Source organism: Podarcis tiliguerta, assembly GCF_965153285.1.
Source record: "Podarcis tiliguerta genome assembly, chromosome: 2".
Classification (NCBI taxonomy): domain Eukaryota; kingdom Metazoa; phylum Chordata; class Lepidosauria; order Squamata; family Lacertidae; genus Podarcis; species Podarcis tiliguerta.
The window spans coordinates 78440317-78460534 of NC_139535.1; the positions used below are offsets into that span (position 1 = coordinate 78440317).

The 20218-nt window shown below is 41.8% G+C and overlaps 1 protein-coding gene across 2 annotated transcripts in view; it reads right to left on the bottom strand.

Annotated features, from left to right (window-relative positions):
• Nucleotides 1–20218, bottom strand: part of GABRG2 (gamma-aminobutyric acid type A receptor subunit gamma2) — a 59282-nt gene that overhangs the window by 38421 nt on the left and 643 nt on the right. The gene's annotated exons all lie outside the window — the stretch shown is intronic.

The window sequence follows — 20218 nt, forward strand, 5'->3', positions numbered from 1 at the left end:
CAACAACCCTAAATCATTACAAAATGTACATTTCAGGATGGTGTGTGAAAAACTAAAAAGCGTGTCTTTTTTCTTTTCTTTTTTAGGATTCTGTATTGATGCAGCCAGAAGCGTACAGAATGTAGGGCAAAGTGCTGCTATAAATCTGCTTTTGCTGGGGCAGCGGAAACAGCATTTGTACAGCCACCGTTTAAGAAGCACCATAGGCTTGGCAATGGGAAGCTACGCCTGATTTGCGGCTGAAGCTCACTCTTCAGATAAAGTTATTACGATATATACCGTATTTTGTGCACCATAACACTCACTTTTTTCCTCCTAGAAAGTAAGGGGAAATGTCTGTGCGTGTTATGGAGCGAATGCCTGCGGGTGGCAGGGGGGATCTGCTGCAGTCGTGAGCAGAGGATCCATGGTTCCCCTTCCTTCCCTCCTCCATGGTTACAAAGCATGGATCCACATGGATCCTCAGGATTTTTGCATTGGGCTACTCCAAACTCACTGTCAGATCACATGTCTGTGGCCACAGCATGAACCACAAAAATCATATATCCACTATTTTGTTTAGAATATTTTTCTTCTTGTTTTCCTCCTCTAAAAACTATGTGCGTGTTATGGTCTGGTGCGTGTTATAGAGCGAAAAATACGGTGTGTGTATATATGTGTATATATGTGTGTGTGTGTGTGTCCATGGTTCTTCATTTGGGTGTCGTATTAAGGTTTGACCGTGATGATATTGCTGGAAACCTGCTTCCCAGCCCTATAAAATTGGTATCTTCAGATGTTAGGCTGGCTGCTAGATAGAGGAAGTCCTCTGTCTGAAGAAGTATACTGAACAGCTGCCCACTTGCCAAGCCTGGTTTGAATATAAAGAACTCTAAGGAGGAAGAGCACAGAGCAGAGGTCTTGAAACTGCCAATCAACAGTTAGTACCTGAACAGCAGGCTGCTCACCTGGACACAGTCTCCCCTACTATGGTGAAATGGATTTTATTTCTATTTACATTAAACAAGTTATGTCTACAACTGAATCTATATACATATCCAAATTTTCTTCAAAATTGTCCCTCTTTGGGGATGGTGGATTTCTACTTTTTTGGTGATAGATAAGAGGGCCACCCTGCCAAAAGTGGGGCAAGGGATTAAGGCCAAATTCATAAGATAATTGAAGAGTGTAGAAGCTGCTTCCTTGGAGTTTGGCACTATCTGTGCCATTCCAATAACGTCCGTAAGCAGCAACTGACATGAATGACAAGACAAATCTGATCAGAACAAAGTGACCAACAATGTACGCTGTTTCGGTTGACTTCCAATATTCCCTCTTCCATATTTTTTTGTGGGTTGGAGTTGAAACCCAAATCAGTCTGGGTCAGCAAATGAATGGAAGAGTCATCATCATCTACTTATTTATATGCTGCTTTCTCCTCAGAAGTCTGTGCCCAAAGTGGCTCACAAGATATCAGATGAACAAGAAGCATCACCATTCAAAACACATTAAAAACAATTATGTATAAACCATACAGTCAAAACAATCAATCTATGCAGCATTGTACACAAATACCAAATAAGCTAAGCTAATTTAACAGCTGAAATGAAACACTGTTGTATAAAACAATATTAATAAGCAAACATAACTAGAATAACTGAAACTAAGCTGAAGAAGTGGGTAAGTGGCAGAAAGATATGGTGACCCTGTATCTTTTCTCCCACAGGTGAAAATGCAGCTTGGGGATGAGGGTGATTTTGAGCTGGAATAAGATATTAGAGAGGAACATTTTAAAGCAACATCTTCCCTTCTGCCCTTCTTCCATTCAGAAATAGGCTGTCCCAAACTGCTTTGTGGAAAGAGGGAAAAACATGCAAGGAAAACATACTGGGACTCTAAATAGCATGTAGTTGATGCCTAAAGCAAGGCCACCTGAGCATCAGTCATTTTCATGAGGAGTCCAAAGGAATCTTTGCGCAGAGAGATATAAATAGAAGGGGGTGTCCAATGATGTCACATTACTGGTGCAGAAGCCATTCCAATAACAGAAGCCTTATGTTGAATCTTGTGCCCTGCTAAAATCCAGTGGGTCACTTGCACCAGTAGAATATAGTGCACAACAGCTAGCGCAACCATTACCATTATTTCTATACTGAGTGACAGTTACACTAGTACTTCAATGAACACTAGCACTTCAGAAACTGCAAATCAAATGCCACACTAATATTGTGTTGGATATTCCTCAGAGTGCCTTTGTACGACCCTCCATTCTGCACAGCAACAAATCCCGAGAATCTCGCACTAAAACTGTGTATCTTTAAAAATTGGTTAGCAAGCAACGTATGCTGAGCTCTGTCTCTGAGATACCCCTTGGTTGCCACTTTGTCATTAACTGCCATGTTTCCCTAGCACCATTGCTTAGGCCCTTTGCAGCCAAAGCACAGCTTGTAATGAGCCCTCCTTGTTTTATTGAGTCTCAAAAATGAGGATTTTTAATTGCCATTGCGTTACACAGCATTCCTCTATGTACAGAAAAACAGGGCATGGACAATTAAACTGGTGATGTAAGCAGGTTTATGAAGCTGCCTGCAATTCTAACAAACTAATTGCATTTCAGGGAGACAAATCTCACACAGTCTCTGAAGCTCAAGCCCACATATCATTTGAACGTGGTTCGGCAGAATGCTATATTTTCGCTCCAGAGAAAATGTACAGGAAATCACTTCAGTTTGTCAGCCTCCTTACATTTTCCCAGAAATTATTTATTAGCCTCCTTTCTGCAAAAACTGCCCAAGGCAATGTAGGGTCTCAAACCAAGGTTACCACAGAAATAAAAGATTAATAGAAAGTATACACAGGTGTCTCCAACAATGTACACTAGTGCTTGTACCCATGGGCCCCTGGAGTGGATTTTTTTCCTATGCAATTTGCAATCGAATCAGGAAATAACACCCTGCTCTCATGCTTAGGAATTAAAAACCCTATTCAGGTTTTATACCTGCACCACAAGAAGGGACAATGCATACCAGCCCTGCTCCCCACATTGCAATACTCATGGAGGGTGATGAGAATGGTGACAGGGGAGAGCATTAGTTCGTCTCTGCTTCCCTTTCACAGGCTTACTTAACACTGGATATGAATGCTTGAAGGGTGCTTATGTCTCAATATAATGCTGCCTTTGCTGGCTGTGGCTGGTGAGAGGTGTCATCCAAAACATCTGGAAGATACCAGTTTGGCAAGGGCCAAAGGTGTAACTGGAAATGTAAACCTTGCTTGGAATGTTCTTCTGCTGTGGTCATGCTAGCTCTGTCAATTGTCCCTACAGCCTGTGTGCATACAAATGAACTGAATATTCCGGTTTGTATAACCTACAAGCACCAAAGGCAGGCACCCCCAAACTCAGCCCTCCAAGATGTTTTGGGACTACAACTCCCAGCATCCCTAGATAACAGGACCAGTGGTCAGGGGTGATGGGAGTTGTAGTCCCAAAACATCTGGAGGGCCGAGTTTGGCTATGCCTGACCAAAGGTATAGCACAAATGCTTCTCACATCCAAAGCAAGCATTGTAACAGCACTTTAACAAATGGTGAAAATATTTAAAGAACCCGTCTCCTAATGGGAGATTCCCTTCTGGTATTCTGGGAAGCCCAAATTCACACATAAACTAATCCAGGTGGGGGTGGCCTAGGAAGAGTGATTGAAGAAAGCAAGTTCACTGTCATCCATGTATAGGGCAATAAATTACAGATGGAAGAAGCTATGCATTCCTTTGGGTATGTCAACCCAAAAGCTAGCAATTATATTTTATAAACAGATGTGTAAATAAGAGATGAGCAATAGTCCAGTATTTAGAGAATGTATTATACTTCCATGTGCAAGTGCAGGGCATTATCTGCACAAAAGTCTCATTTATGCCAATAAGAGTTATGTGGCTACAGCCCACACATATCCTTAAGACTCTTTAAGCTCATATTATTAGTAACAGGCTGTTCTGCCTTCAGAATGTTTTTTACAAGTTATGAAACAAATCTAACGAAACCCACAGTCAGAATTATAGCGGGCAGACTATGGATCTTATGAGAAACCCAGACAACCTCAGATAGACAAGGAATGGAAATCAATGGGTTTAAACATGTATAACTGGAGGAAAAAATGTGACTATGGGCCAACTGATATATTAATCAATGCAAGTACAATTGCCCACCGTTTCATTGATTAATATATCAGTTGGCCCATAGTCACATTTTTTCCTCCAGTTATACATGTTTAAACCCATTGATTTCAATGAGGGAAACTATGCATTGAACACTGGATGCATTAGTGAAGCCTAACATTCTTCTCTGCTTAGCAGCACAGAGATTTGTGTGCTGATCATCCTGTCCTCACTGGACCTGAAGGAAGGGCAATTCCTACTTAGAATATTATCAGCACCAGTCATCCTCATCCTCATCACCACATCATCATCAAAAGCAAAAACATCACCAGTCCAATAAGCACCTCCTTTACTAAAGCTTCATGCTTTAGCAAAAGCCTCAATGCAACAATGCCTAATCTTTTTTTAGAAGGAAGTTGGCATCCGTCTGTCTCGAGAGAATGGAAGGCGTGTCTTTTTAAAGAAGGCATGCAGCGCCACATGAATGTTAACATATGGCTTATAGTAAATTGTATGTATCTGTTTAATCTAGAGCTGACACCATTAAAGTTGCAGCTACAACTTGTACTCTTTGCTTAAGAGAACAGAATGTGCATGGGTGGAGCCCTTATCCTCCTCCACTTGCAAGGTTCAGCTGACACTAAAAAGGGAATGAATGGCACGTTAAGTGGCTTTGTGCCATCTGAGTAAGAAATGTGCTTTACTAGGCAAGAGCTGACATGGGTGCTATTACATTACCATAACATAATACAGTCGTACCTCGGGTTACAAACACTTTGGGTTACAGACTCTGCTAACCCAGAAGTAGTACCTCGGGTTAAGAACTTTACCTCAGGATGAGAACAGAAATCACGTGGCAGCAGCGCAGCGGCAGCAGGAGGCCCCATTAGCTAACGTGGTACCTCAGGTTAAGAATGCTTTCAGGTTAAGAACAGACCTCTGGAACGAATTAAGTTCATAATCAGAGGTACCACTGTACAGTAGTTGCTTGACTTTCAGCTAGTATTAGCAATATATATAACTGACCAGGAAAAATGCCAATTGAGGTGGAATCCTTTCTGGACATTTGAGAAGGATAAGTCAACCTCCATTTTCTTTGCAGTGATGCAGACTTAGGTTCTCAGAAATGTCTTTATGCTGACTGATAAAGAATTATATTAATAGTTTGTTAAATCTTGATGAAAGGTACAATTCTAAAGAAAAATAAAATGGAACCTGTTCACACATAAAGCTTACTGATCGGCTTGCTTTTCTTTTGCTGGACTGCGTCAAACAGAATTTCAATTTGTTTACTCAAGGCACAGCAAGAGACCTAATCCAATTTTTATTTGAACTTTTCCTCTAAAGGCCCCTATCAGCTACATGTTCCCTTCACCTCTGCTGCCTCGGCATATTATTTCGCTACCGCCTGTGCAATTTTGTGTCTCCTCTTCTTAGCTATGCAGAGTTTGTATACTCCCAGCCTCTTCTGATCCTGCATTAAATAAGAGTTCGGCTTCACAAATGGAGGAATTGTCCCACAGTTTAATCAGATATTTTCTCCCTCCATTTTCTTTCTTCTCAATATTTATTTAATTGAAGCAAATAACAGTTCCATGCTTCGTTAGTTCTCAGAAAAAAGGTTAGAAAAATATAGTCAGTCTAGTCCAATCCTTCCCAGTTCTAAATGCAGGACAGCCTCATATCTCATTAGATATGAAAGGTTGACAGAATTGTAAAATGCAGGAGAAATATCAATTATTTGATATAAGCTACTGAAACATCAAGGGACGTAGGTGGTGCTGTGGTCTAAACCACTGAGCCCCGGGCTTGCCGATCAGAAGGTCAGCGGTTCAAATCCCCGCAACAGGGTGAGCTCCCATGGGAAGGTAAATGGCATTTCCGTGTGCTGCTCTGGTGTTGCCAGAAGCAGCTTAGTCATGCTGGCTACATGACCCATGTCTGCAAACAAACTGTCTGCAAACAAACGTCAGCTCCCTCAGCCAGTAAAGCGAGATGAGCGCCGCAACCCCAGAGTTGTTCGCGACTGGACTTAACTGTCAAGGGTCTTTTACCTTTTTTTTTACTGAAACATCAACAATAGCCCTGGGAGACCAAGGCCACAATCCAACAAAGTAGTAGGTCTGGTTAATAAAACTCTTCTCTTTACTATGATTTTTTTATACTTCCCATCGGGGGGGGGGGACCCTTTTACAACCTTCAAAAATGTTGAAATGAGTAGTTTACCCTAAACTACATTCCAATGTTAGAAGAAGGGCATTTTTAAAAAATTATTTTTTTGTTTCCCTGGGTCAGGTTTTGTTTTGTTTTTTTGGTTTGGGGGGGGGGGGAGTCTAGTAACATGAGACGAAAAACAAACAAAACATTCCAGTGGTAAAACAAAATCTATAGATTTCTTGGGGTATTTTTTGCCCCAGTCCTTGGCACCAAAACCTACAGCACTACACACATCCCATCATGTTACCATGCAAACATGCAAACAGCCTATGTACAACAGTCAGCTGATTTTCTTGAGACATATTTAGAGTTTTTGTGTACAGAAATAAACCTGTAAATTGTAAGTAACTGAAACTTGGGGGCATTTTTAACCATTGTGACGTGGCAATGCCCTAGAAGGACTATGTTACCTCTATGTAAATCCAGCAGTGAAAAGTGTACTGGGGTTGTAATTTAAGTCTTGAAGGTCTGGGTTAGTGTTCAGAATAGGAAATAGTCATCCTGCCCCACAGCCACCATCTGGCATGGGGAAGTTGGGAAAAACCATGAGCTGCTGATTCCTTTCCATCAGTAAATGAGGGCTCATGCAAGATGCCTTTGCAAACCTTCGCTCAAGGTCAAGAAAGGGCATGTGCTTTTTAGTTCTGCTGGTACCCAGGGAATTATCTGTTGAAGCTTGGCAGATAAAGTGTCTTCTACCACAACACTTCCAGGGAAGGGAGCAAGAATGTCTCAGCATGTCCACAGCAGATCCTGCTTTGAGTGGCGTGACAAGACTAGCCTACCATTATGCAGAGTGAGGAACCCAGCTCAGGAAGCCACTTTAGGGCGTCACCAAGAGCAAAAAACTGTTAGATGTATCATTGTTATATTTTTACTTTCAGGGACAGGTGCTTGTGGGATTTTCTGCCTCAGGTGCCAAAATAACTTTGGCCAGCTTTGACTAAGAGTGGGGAGTACCATTTGTTGTTCCACTTTGGGCAGAAAAATAGAGTGGATGTGTCTGGTCCAAGGTCCAGTTTAAAGATATAGAACCATAAGAAAAGAAAGTATGAGGAGACTTGAAGTTGCCCGACAACAGTTTGCAGCACTTGGCCAACACAGGTCACCTGGTAACTATGGTGAGATGCAGTTTTACTTAATTCTGCATCTATACATATATATTAGTCATTTATTTTTTGGTGATGCACCTCTTTTCTGGTTATGTATAAGTAGCCACCCTACAGAAGAATGTATTGATGCCTCAAAGCACTGCATAAGTCACTGGTGAGGAAAAAGTAAGGAAAAAATGTATGCATTCTGAAAGGTAAGAGCAATTAATCTGTTGCTCTATTGATTGTTAGAGGACAACTTCAGAAGCTATCAGAGCAAATTTGTATGCCATACTTAGCGGGGAGTATTACATACATACTGCAAGTACTAGACTGTGATTTATGTTCAGTACAATATGGTGGGGGAAACATACACTCAGTTTACAAACTCCAATATAAGCTAGAGGGAGTTTCGTTATGTAGCAAAATAAAATGGCAAGAAGATGCTTTAACCTACAGTGAAAACAACCGCTGCCACACACCAGTTAATCTAGATATTGTATTTTTGCAACATACATTCATGCAAGAGAGATGTAATGGTAGCATGCAATCTAAAATTCAGGCTATGAACATTGGATTTAAAATAAAAAGCAGTGCATAAATCTCCATCATATGCAGGATACTAAAAGGTGACCTTAGAGCCAGTCTAAGATAACAACAGCAACAACAACAAACTTTATTACGGTCGTAGGCCAGCATAAGATACAAGCGTGCAAATAAAAGAGGAGACGCATAAAAGCAAATAGTTAAAAGTGGTTATAGCTCACATAAACTTAATGCAGGCATAGGCAAACTTGGCCCTCCAGATGTTTTGGGACTACAACTCCCATCATCTCTGACCACTGGTCCTGTAAGCTAGGGATGATGGGAATTGTAGTCACAAAACATCTGGAGGGCCAAGTTTGCCTATGCCTATGCACCCGTGTAATCTTCACACACACACACACACACAACAGATACATATTCTTTTACAATGTGGATTAAGTCACCTGAACCCCCTTATTGCCACCAGGTAAAGTATATAATGACTTTCTGTTCAAGCAGCAGAAATGTGTTTCCTACTTTACATCTGAATTATGCACACTCCCATTCCAGGAGCTACTACTAATGCTCCCAGCTTTTGTCCACACTCCACTTCTGTATTAGAAAATGTGTGGAGGTGACTGCATGCAAAATTATTTAATGACTTCCAAGAAAAGAAATGGAGAATTCTGTTTATTGTATTTTCATTAACTGTGCAGCCACTCTAATGTCTTTTACATTTTGAAGTGGAAACTTGCATCTAATGCTAAAAAGAGAGAAAAAACTCTTAATTCCAAAGAAAATGAATGAGTTTCAATAATATTAATATCAACTGAAAAGAAACCAATGACAAAAATAATAATCAATACTGGCCATGCATTCATGAGGATGATTTTTTTAAAAAAAGAGTTTTTATTACAGATTTTCTTTGGTTTGTCTCTTTTTTCAAGTCATAGAGTCTTTTCTACAGATCAGTTACATTTGATGTGAGACATTAATATTGTATACAGTATATGGTTGGGAAAGAAGAGGGGGGTCATAAAACTTACATTCTTTTACTTAGCATATGTGGGGGGGTTTGGTGTCAGCATCACTTGAGTAGGTTCTCTTTTTATTCACTTATTATATGATTTTTAAATTATATATATATATATATATATATATATATATATATATAATCTCATTTTTCCTTTCTTTAAAAACAAACATTTGCTCCACTGAACAATTTCTTCTTTAATACAGCAGTATTATGTTTTTGAATGCTATGAATTTTTTTGCAACATTTCTTATAATCTGCTTCCCAAGGGTAATCAGTCTGAATAAACAGGATTCAATTCAGAGAAACCCTAAAAGTATTTGTTTCTCTCTACTTTTCCCAAAATCTCCTCATCGTGCATCTGGAGGATACTGTTGAAAGTTCCTTCTGGGAAACTTGCTGATTGTTGGGAGAACAAGGTGCTTTTGAAAGGGGAGCACTTAGAAGCTTTGCTGTACATTTGAAGTATGTCTCCATCTGGATCGATACATCAGAGAAAGAAAAAACTTCATTTGAACCAAAATATGCTTACTTTATAGATCTAACTCTTCCCTTCTCCCTCTCAGGAATGGCTGGAAACTAAAGTTTCCCCCCAGATGAATGTGCATATGGTGTGGGCAAGTTGGTGCTGGTGGGGGGGGTGTATGCGAGAGAACTATCTATAGCAAAGATGAAAAAAGGAATGAGTAAATATGATCAAACATTGTGATATTGTATGATGTTGAGGGCAAAGAGTGAAGACTAAATGCAGAAAGAAGGTGAAATATCAAAAGAATGAAGTGAAAATGGGGGGGGGAGTGCTAGGAAAAGGGGAACAATAATAATGCAGTGTCCCCTGTTTTTTTTACCAGGATCCTACAGGAAATTGCTATTTTCTGGAAGCAAGCAAATGCAAATTTTTATCATCCATGGCTTATTAGCATTTTCACAGTATTACAATAGAACAGTACAATCCCTTATTCCCCCTCCCTCCCTCCAACCTCATGCTCTCTCTCTCTCTCTAGCTACAGTATTGCCATCTCTGTTGTTCAGGTTTTTTTAGCATGCTACACATGTTCAATAAGCTTGAGGATAAATGAGTGCCACTGTTCTGCACTAGTCTTAGATCAGGCATGGGCAAACCCAGCCCTCCTAATGTTTTGGGACTACAACTCCCATTATCCCTGACCACTGGCGCTGTTAGCTAGGGATGATGGGAGTTGTAGTCCCAAAACATCTGGAGTTTGCCTATGCCTGTCTTAGATTAACATCCATTAAGTTGGGGAAGTTTCCATTCCTGCACTGTGCCTCCCACTGCTTCCAGTTGTGGGTACTACTTGGTGAAGGATTCCAAAAATGCCCTCCAAATCTTTTGGAAGATTGATTTTTCATGTACTTTGTAGAGTAGAATGTTATCATTGGCTGCTAGTTGCAAGAGGTCTTGTATCCAGTGTTCTGTACATACCGTGGTTCAGGCTTTCCAGGGTTGAAGGATTATTCATTTTGCTGCTAGTGTGTTTAAGTGGAACCATACTTCCTGTCCTTTTGATAACCTCCACTTGGCATGCATGTAGCCAATTATTGTGTTGACCCACCCACCCATAGCTTAGGTACCAACTCCTGAAAAAAGACTGGCTGCTTCCACACTAGCAATTGAGCCTGCAATTGCCATCCATTCTTCACTCACTTTTTAGTTAGGAATCAGATGATGTCATTGTCAACTAGTTGCAGTTCAGTTTTTTCTGTTGCCCTGTGTTTCATAGCCCTGATTTTGGAAGGGTGTGTGAATGTTTAAAATGCACATGCAGTGGTACCCAGCCCAAAGAAAACTGGAAACATTGAATGGAGGCTTTTCAGGTCTACAATGACTTTAAATCGAAGCTTCCTCCTTTGGAAGGAATATCTTCCTCTGCTCCTAACTGCTTCTTGTTCTGTGTAGGCCAGCATTACTGATTACGTGGGTGGCACTGTGGTCTAAACCACTGAGCCTCTTGGGTTTGCCGATCAGAAGGTTGGCGGTTCGAATCCCCTGATGGGGTGAACTCCTGTTGCTCTGTCCCAGCTTCTGCCAACCTAGTAGTTTGAAAGCACGCCAGTGCAGGTAGATAAACAGGTACCACTGCGGCAGAAAGGTGATGAGTGCCGCACCTCATAGTCACCTTTGATGAGACTTAACCATCCAGGGATCCTTTACCTTTAACTAATGAATTACTGATAATTAGGGGGCAATTAAGGAGCAAGTTCCTGTTCTTCATCAGGATGGGAGCTTTCAATTACAGGTACTGGTTTCCTTTCATTAATAGTGAATAGCTCTAAAATACTTTACTAGTTTAGCCTATTTCCCTTCACTACAGCCTCCTTATCCTATATACTTTTGGTTGAGAATTCAAAAGTCTTTTGCAGGATAGATTGAATGAAAATTCTGTACCAATAAAATATATATCAGTAGCATGAAGCTACAAATTTAGATATATAATAAGAATCTGCTGTACTGATTGGCCATTAGGTTAAGACATTAAATTACCCTTGGGGTGTACTGTATTGTAAGTGTCAGAAATTCTTGTGTTAGAAGTTTTATTGATATGTATCCATAAATGGCAAGGCACAAGGTTGAAGGTGGTCAATATGCTTGATTGTGCTTGGAATGTAAATATCAGAATGTTCTAATATTTTCTATTGGCCTTCTGCAATCTAAGAATTACAAGTGAATTGCAAGCTGGCATGTACTATAACAAATACTCTTCATAGATAATTTCAGATATTCAGGTGTTTATTAATAAGGGATTAGGATTAATGATAATGTTGGATATTTTTCATCTTGGGGGAAGGGATCTAGCAACATTTTTCAAAGGGATGCTTCAAACATGCACAGTACAAGGGACTGCAAATGCCATTGAAGCTTTAAAGTTAGTCACTCCTCTCTCCAGCTGCCATTGTCCTCACCCTTGTCCAGTCTCTCTGCTCTCACTCTCTTGGCGCCATTGTCTCATCTGCCTCAACATCACAGTCGGCAAGAGCCCTGCCCATGGTGACATCCATTTTGATGGTGTCACTGAGGAAATGCCCAGCTTTGCCAATGCAGCTAATGCTAAGGAAGGCTGTGGAGACAGTGGAATGTAATAGAAACCTTTCAATGAATGATACATATATATCATGGCTATCTGAGTACTTTAAAAATGACAAGAGATGAAAGGAATGCAGGGGGTGTGGGAACAGACATATATTCTTTTGCCTGGGTATCTCTCCATTTTATTTTCAGACACTGTCAAACAAGACCATTCTGAACAAGGATGAATGTGTCATTCTCATTAATTCACCTACCAGACACTTTTATATTTAGCAAGACTTGTCAAGTTCACATTATGCTAAAAGACTGGGCAACTGGAACAGCAATTTAGTTGTTAATCCTCAATCTGCCAGAGAGTACAGACTTTTGCTTATATCTGAAGATATTCTGATGCAGATTAGTAAAAGCCTCATATGACCAGAATACACTATTTATATTGTAAAAACTATGGCGTGCATACATGTGCCTATACACTACAAAAACAAAGTCTCATCTGCTGCCTGCCTCTTAAAATGCTCCCTGAAAATAGTAGTTAGTGGGCCCTGTTTCGTTCTCTTACACCCTCTTTCTCTCACTGAATTGTTTGGGAGGGAGGAGAGAACAAAAATAAGGAAGACCAAGATATACACAGCAGAGGCTTTGGTGCAGGCAAAAGGCCCCAGATTCAATCCCTACCATCTCAGGGTAGGGCTGGGAAAGTCTCCTGTCTGAAACCTTAGAGAGCCACTGCCAGTCAGTTCGCTATATCCAGTGTTGTCCCAGTGTGAGTGGCTTTCACAATGGGACTTCCCTTCTCTTCTTCCCCCTATCCCCAAATCTGCTCTGTAGGACCCCCAACCCTCTGGAGCAGATTTTGAGGATGCCTGAGGGGGTATAATGGAGAGAAAGGGGAAGTTCCACTGCAGGAGTGGAACAGCAGTGTTGCATACAACCCCCCCCCCTCTCTCTGTGTATATATATAGATATAGATCTATACCGTAGATATATAGATATATAGATATGAATCACTGATATCCTACCCTACACAATGTCTATCCCAGAGCAGTTTTCAGTACTACTCAAATAGAACCAAGCAACCAAATATGTGCTAGCTCAATTAAAATTAATAGCACAATTTATCATCATCATCATCACCACTGAAAGGTAAAAATTAAGGCAAAGCCCATCCATTGTTCTCCAAACACAATGAACAAAGAACAGGATGAGGAAGGAGTGGGGCAATAAGTAACTGAATAGATAAAATTAAATGCTGCCTTACACCTTACTAGTAAATGGCAGGTACATTGAAAGGAACGTAGAAAGCTGCCTTATACAAGCCAGACCATTGGTCCATCTGTTGGCAGGAGTATTTGCTATCCCTACCTGGAGATGCCAGAGAGAGAAAGTGAGACCTTCATTTAAAGCAGATGCTCTTCATGACTGTTTAATTATCTCAGTGAAAGTCCCCTCTCACTGAAACTGTGGCAACTGGGATGTCATCCATGAGCTTGCCCCTGCCTGTTATCCATCACTGCTTTTTAATTTAGAACGGGCAGGAGGTGAGGTTGAGCAACCACACAGAGTAAGAATTTGAAAATATACATTTAAAAGTAGATATGGTTAGAAAGCATTATATTCTTGTGGCCAGGTGTACCTGTATATTTCTTCAAAACAAATAACACTGAATATAGATTCCAGGCATGTAGAAAATACTGAGCTAGCTGATTCAATGGCAAACTCAGCTTAAGGCTGTTTTTGCTGCTACAGGAGTGTCTTCCCTACTGCAGGTGTGCACAGTCATTCTCACATCCATTAGGCACAGAATATAGGCCTGCACCAAGCTGTCTTCTTGCTTAAGAAACACACATCTTTACGTTAAAAGTCCTAAACCGCCTGAGACCTTGTTACTTTCTTCTGTATGTAACCTTCAGTGCACAGAGATCAGCCCAAGAGAACCTGGACCATAACTAACATTTGGCAGATGCCAAATGCAAGAGGCAAGGCCTTTTCTATCCTGGCACTATACAATTCCCTCCATGGAGAAACCCACCTGACTCAACCATAGCTCACTCTTTGCACGCTGAAGAACTGGACCTTTTGGAGATGTTGGTTTGCTTTTGTGACTGCTGCTATAAAGAAAGACAATGTATCCTTAAAAAAGAACTTCTGTGCATAAATCCTTTCAATCTTCTCTTTAAAACACCCAGGGAGGAGTGAGATGGAGTCAATGTTACCTGTGTTCCCATTCAGAAATAGACACAGGAAAAGGAAAATATCTAGAAATGGAGGGTGTCTTAGACCTACCCATAGATGTAGCATTTGTGTAAACCATAGTTCCTCCAATGATCTTATCATGTCGCCTCAGAAATAAATTCCATCCCAGCCAGCCCCATGGGCATAGCCAAGATTTATTTATTGGGGGGGGGGGCAGGCTTTAATGCAAAAAGTGGTAATTAAAAAGGTAGAAAACAAATGAAAGCAGGGCACTTTAATTCATCACCTCAGATAATCACATTCCAAAGAAACCCTTCAGAAATATTTCTTAACAATAGGATCATTTATGTGCACAATGGTAAGAAGTACAATTGGTATAATTTTCTCAAATCCTATTTGGTTCTTTGTTAATATGACACATGAATCTGATCTTCAGTGAGCAGTTGCTAAATTTCAAACCCCAAAAGCTTGAATGTCAGATTCCTCATAGCTCTGACAAGTTTGGTCAAGTGGTGAGGTGCTGTCAAGTGATGCTAATGCTTGAACTGGGAGGCTTTGTGGTGAGCCACCGAACTGGATGTTGAAACCTCTGCATTGACAGTTTAGCATTCCTGGGCTGAGACTGCCCACCCATATTGCCTCTTGGACGGAAACAAGTATAAGAGGACTTCCTTGCCTGAACAACAATGGTGTTTTGTTTTGTTTTCAAACTCTGGCACATCCCTGTATTCTTTGGTTGTCCTGGTCCTGACTTCTGGCTTCCTTCTCAATCCTGGCTCATTTGTCCTTCGGTTCTAACTACTGACTTGTTCCATGGCTCCAGGTTCCCATTTTCTGAACACCCCAGGCTGCTTCCCATAGGCCAACCCTGACAGGTGCCAAAGTGAGACATAGTGTCATCTACACATAGCACATATGAAGAAGATTTTAAAGCCTATGCATACATATTATTTATGCAAGTACGACTTGCTCCAGTGATCCATTCATTTCTGTTTCTGGTTAAGATTGTGGTGTAACTGACCAACTATCATTTTCATGATATTGCTTCAATTCTGATTATATGAGACTATTTTAGTTATATGCAAATTGGTGTATGCTATTATAATAATGGCTTGTATCAGAGCCAGACACTTTCTTTAAATCTCACCACATTGACACTGAAGAATATCCCTCATGTTGCGTAGAGTTTAGTTCAACTTACAGAACTTACAGAACTGCCACAGACAGAACTTAACTGTTCAACTTACAGAACTTACAGAACTGCCACAGAAATTTAACCAATGTAAAAAAAGGCAGTTGCGCCGAGTATAGGATCACAGTCTTACATTCTGTTCCACGACCTGTGCATTAGGAGCAAATTTTGGTTGCTATCCTCCACACATTTAGATCTGATTAATAGGTTGCCATTGTGGCATGCAAACCACTTGCAAGAAGATTGTACCCATGCTGCAGCATCACACACATACACATAAATCACATGGAACAGGTGAAAAGGGCAGGCTGGTGACTCTGGCATAGGAAGTAATCACATCATATGTCAGTCCCATGTGATTCTCGTATAATTCACACTCGTGTGGCATGAGTAAGACAGAAGACCCACAGCTGTGGTTGCCAGGTGGACAGCAGTGACTACAATCCCTTTTTGCCAACTATCTGCCCGTTAGCCCAGTGCAAACCTTCCTTACATCCTTTGTGCATCTCACGAGAAATTGGGGGCAAGGAAAAGCACCAAGCATCATGATGGAACCAACACAGTGGCTCTCCCATCCTTTCTGGTACTAGTAGAGAACTTTGGGTTGAGAAGGGGCTCAACCTTCTTGCCACGATTTGGAGACACTTTGAAGCAAAGAAACAAATGCCCCTGTTTCCCAGTGCCTACAGCACACGGTGTGAAGTGAGACAATGACTCCTCTACACATGTGAGAGGGATCCGGAGGTGGCCATGGAGCAGGAGGACCATGGCTTCAGGGGAGGAATAGCCTTGCCAGTGTATGCCACCTTTTGCTTTGTCTAAACAGTTGGATGAATGCTCCTTCAGATGAGTGGCACAGCAGGTGAGTGGCTCGGCTTTCAAAAAGAAATTTAGAAATTAAACATTTAAAAGGTACTTGAAGCAGTACTGACATCAATGGAAGAGTCATGTCGCTTATAGTTACCAATGTCACATGCAGTTTTAGTGGTGCCCATGGCACTAATCCAGTCCATTACAATAGAGGTTTTCAACAAGGTGGGCAGAAATCAAATTTTCCTAGGCACAAAACATTACCATTTTGAGTTTAAGAGGTAAGCTCTGCAACTAAAACACTAACTTAAGGAAAGGCAATTATAACTCTACCTCAGAAATCACACACACACACACACCATGCCCCCACAAAACTAAAAAAAAAAAATTGCATTACTTTCACAAAAGATACATAGAACTTTTGAGTACTAAAGCTGCAATTCAAGCGGCGCTGGCTGGATATCTTTAGGATTTGGTGCAAGTTCCCTACACTAGTGGATTGTAGCAATATGCCACCACCTGGGGATCTGACACCATAGCAAAGTCAAGGGTATTCTGCTGTAATGTTATGTTGAAGCATCCCCATCACTGGAGGGGCTGAAGATGGAGTGCACAGGGACATGTCGAGGGAGGAGCAGGCTTAGCTTGAATGCTAAAGGCCAGAATCTGTTCCCAGACCCTGTGCAAGTCTAAAATTATGTAGACAAAAGCACAGTATAATATGAATGAAAAAACTTCCATTGAACTCAGTGGAGAGTCGAAACACATAGCCCCCAACACCAGTTCCCCACACCCTAATAACAACAGAGGCTATGATCCTTCCTGGCTAACTGCACTCAATCACAGCACCCCCACAGCAATATACAACCCCTGGTAGGGAGCCGATCACTCAGATGAGAGGGTGCATGACCTAAGCCTCATATTCTGCACACTTAAAGTACACAGGGGAAGCTTTAAAGAGGATGGGCAGTTTGCATAAACATCCTGACCTCAAAACAAAGGTAGAAAGAGTGAATTACCAACACTACTTTTCTCATGGTCCCTATACTTCACAAGGTTTATTGGAAGACTGCCTCTGTCCTCTACACACAAACATCCAATAGAATCCTGAGTGCTATCCCTCGAATTGGGGATTGAGGACAAGGTAAACACAGACTGAATCCATGCTTTGAATTATGACTGTTGCAACTGTTTGTCATGACTTTCCCCATCACAACCACCAATTTAAAATAATAAAAATCTGTGTTGGCTAACCATTGCTTCCTTCCTTAACAGTAGCTTCCTTCGTGGCAATAGCTTAAAGAGTTGCCAGGCTCCCAATCCATTTCTGAGTGCTGGTGTGTTGACCTCTAAAATTTGAAACTTGGATACCTGAAGTTATGCCTATTCTCATATCAACCTTCCAGTTTACTGAGCTAATCATCTGAGGGCCATTATGTAGGTGCCTTGACTGTGTGAGGTGGGGCAGATGGAGACTGGGGAGGAGTGGAGCCCTTCTCAAGTGCAGGGGACAACTCCCTCCCCCGAAAGGCTCGCCTGGCACCTACATTCATGTATTTTAGATCTTTAACAATGAAAAGCAAATCTAGAATGGTAATATAACAAAACTACAGTTTCTTGCTGATTATGTTTGTGTTTTAACACCATTTTTTATATAAAAAAAAATGTACCCAACACTGTGCAGACATGCTGTGAAGTTTCAAAGTGAAACTGCATATGACTACCTCATTTGCCAAGTACAGTGTCAACATAGGAGGTCAACAAGGTGACAGGAGCAGGGAGAACAATTTTCATATACATTTGTGCTGTTTTGCTAAAGCATATTTCAAAACACCATGCAGAAGGAATGCTAGCAACCCTTAAGATTTGTACAGTTACATTTCCCCCAATGAGCAAAATTGATGGTGGCTTCAGTGTGAGGCCTACAGTTCTCAGATACGGCGGATTTCAGATTTGTTTGGGTCAAAAACAGGGTTCCTTCCAGATGTGGTTGACCTCCCATGATCCCTGGCCAGCATGGGCAATGATAAGGTTGGCAGGAATTGTAGCTTACAAACATCTGGCCATTACACTGACTACCTCTGTGAGGAGGATAGATGGAATAAGTTTGAAATGTCTGCAGAAACAGCCATCACACCTTCATTTCATTAATATGTTTCAGTAACAGGCAAGATGGAACTCTTGAGCTCACCCCCCTGCGTTTTCAAACATAGAAAAGGGGAGAGAAAAAGAGAGGGAGGAGGGGGAAATAGCACTAGGTACCCTAAAGCAGGCTTAGGCAACCTAAGGCCCAGGGGCTGGATGCGGCCCAATCACCTTCTCAATCCGGCCCGCAGACAGTCCGCGAATCAGAGTGTTTTTACATGAGTAGAATGTGTGCTTTTATTTAAAATGCATCTCTGGGTTATTTGTGGGGCATAGGAATTCATTCATTTTTTACCCCAAAATATAGTCCGGCCCATCACATGGTCTGAGGGACGGTGGACTGACCCATGGATGAAAAAGGTTGCTAACCCCTGCCCTAAAGGAAACAAACACAGGCATCCAAACCAAAAGCTAGACCACAACAGGGGTGCCAACTTGAATAAAATATTGTGGGGGGCCCAGGTAAGCCCTGCCCCACATAACTGATCACATGATGCAGTGCACACACATCATTTAACTGGGAATACTCATCAAATGTGTGCGGTCCTGGCCCCCTCTAATATTTTATTGTGGTGGGCAAAGCTTCCACGACTCCTCGGAGTTGGTTCCTATGGACCACAATGTTGATTTAAGGCCCTGATACCTGAATATCCCTGCTTGGAATATAATACTTTAGGAAGCCAAACACAAGATTATAAACACATCTTGTTTTTACAAAGACATAAGTTCCCCTCCACCAAATCTGCCCCATTGTTGAATTTATTACTAATGTTCCCATTTCTATTTCAGATTTCCCCACCTTTTAAGAGGATGCAAATGAGCAAAGCAAAACACGACTTGTTAAGCATGTTATGTTTAAGACTAATAATATAGGCAAGACTGCACTCCCCACCTTCCCATATCTAGAAGTTGAAATGAAAAAAAATTTAGTACTGGAGCAGCACGTTGTGAGCTTGGCCATTTCTCCAAGAATCACGCTGGTTCAGTTCTTCAATATGGCAGGTAAAGGGGAAGGGAAGCCAGCCAGAGAAGAACGTAAAGCATTGCCTCTGCTCTCCTGTTGCCAAATATTATAACAAAGGGGAGGAGGTGCCTCTTTGCCTTCATGCACCCACGGAAATCGAGCTTGTGTCACTACCACGGAAAGCAGTCGGGGGCATGAATGGCTGAGCAGTTGGCAATGCTTTGCTACTTTGGGATGCAAACCTGCTATAAAACGCACGGTACACAAAATCTCAAAACGCCTCGTTCAGCAGCCCAGTGCTTATGCACCACAGGAACCATCGTTTCCTATTCCATCCCCCACAGCATCCTTTCTCTACAACCTATTTTCTTACGTACCATGACGTTCAGTGCACAGAAAACACACATATGCATATGTAATCACACAGCTCGCATGTATAGTGCAGCTGACGGCGCCCCTGCGAAAGCGATACACCCATTGCAACGTCAGTGTAAATATTTGCCGAAGAGAGCGATAAACTGTCATCGGGCGAGAGGGAGATGCGGGCTTCTGCATGCCATCACTCCCGGCTCCGGGGAACCGGGAGCCTTGCCAGGCAGGGACAGCATTTTTTTGGCGAATGTGGGGGTCTGTGAGCCGCCCTTCGGCCCAGCAGGGGGATGGGGAACCACGCCAGCGCAGAGCACTACCCAGAATAATGCCAAAAACCTGAACCACCCAGCCCCGCCGCTATGGCTGCCCATTCGAGAAGCTGTCCGTGCTGTCCTCCCCATTAGGCTCTCCCGTGCCATTCCTTGCGCGGAAGCGGCCGATAAACTGCAGGCAGGGAGGGAGGGGGAACCTTCATGGGAATGACGCCTCTCTCCCCA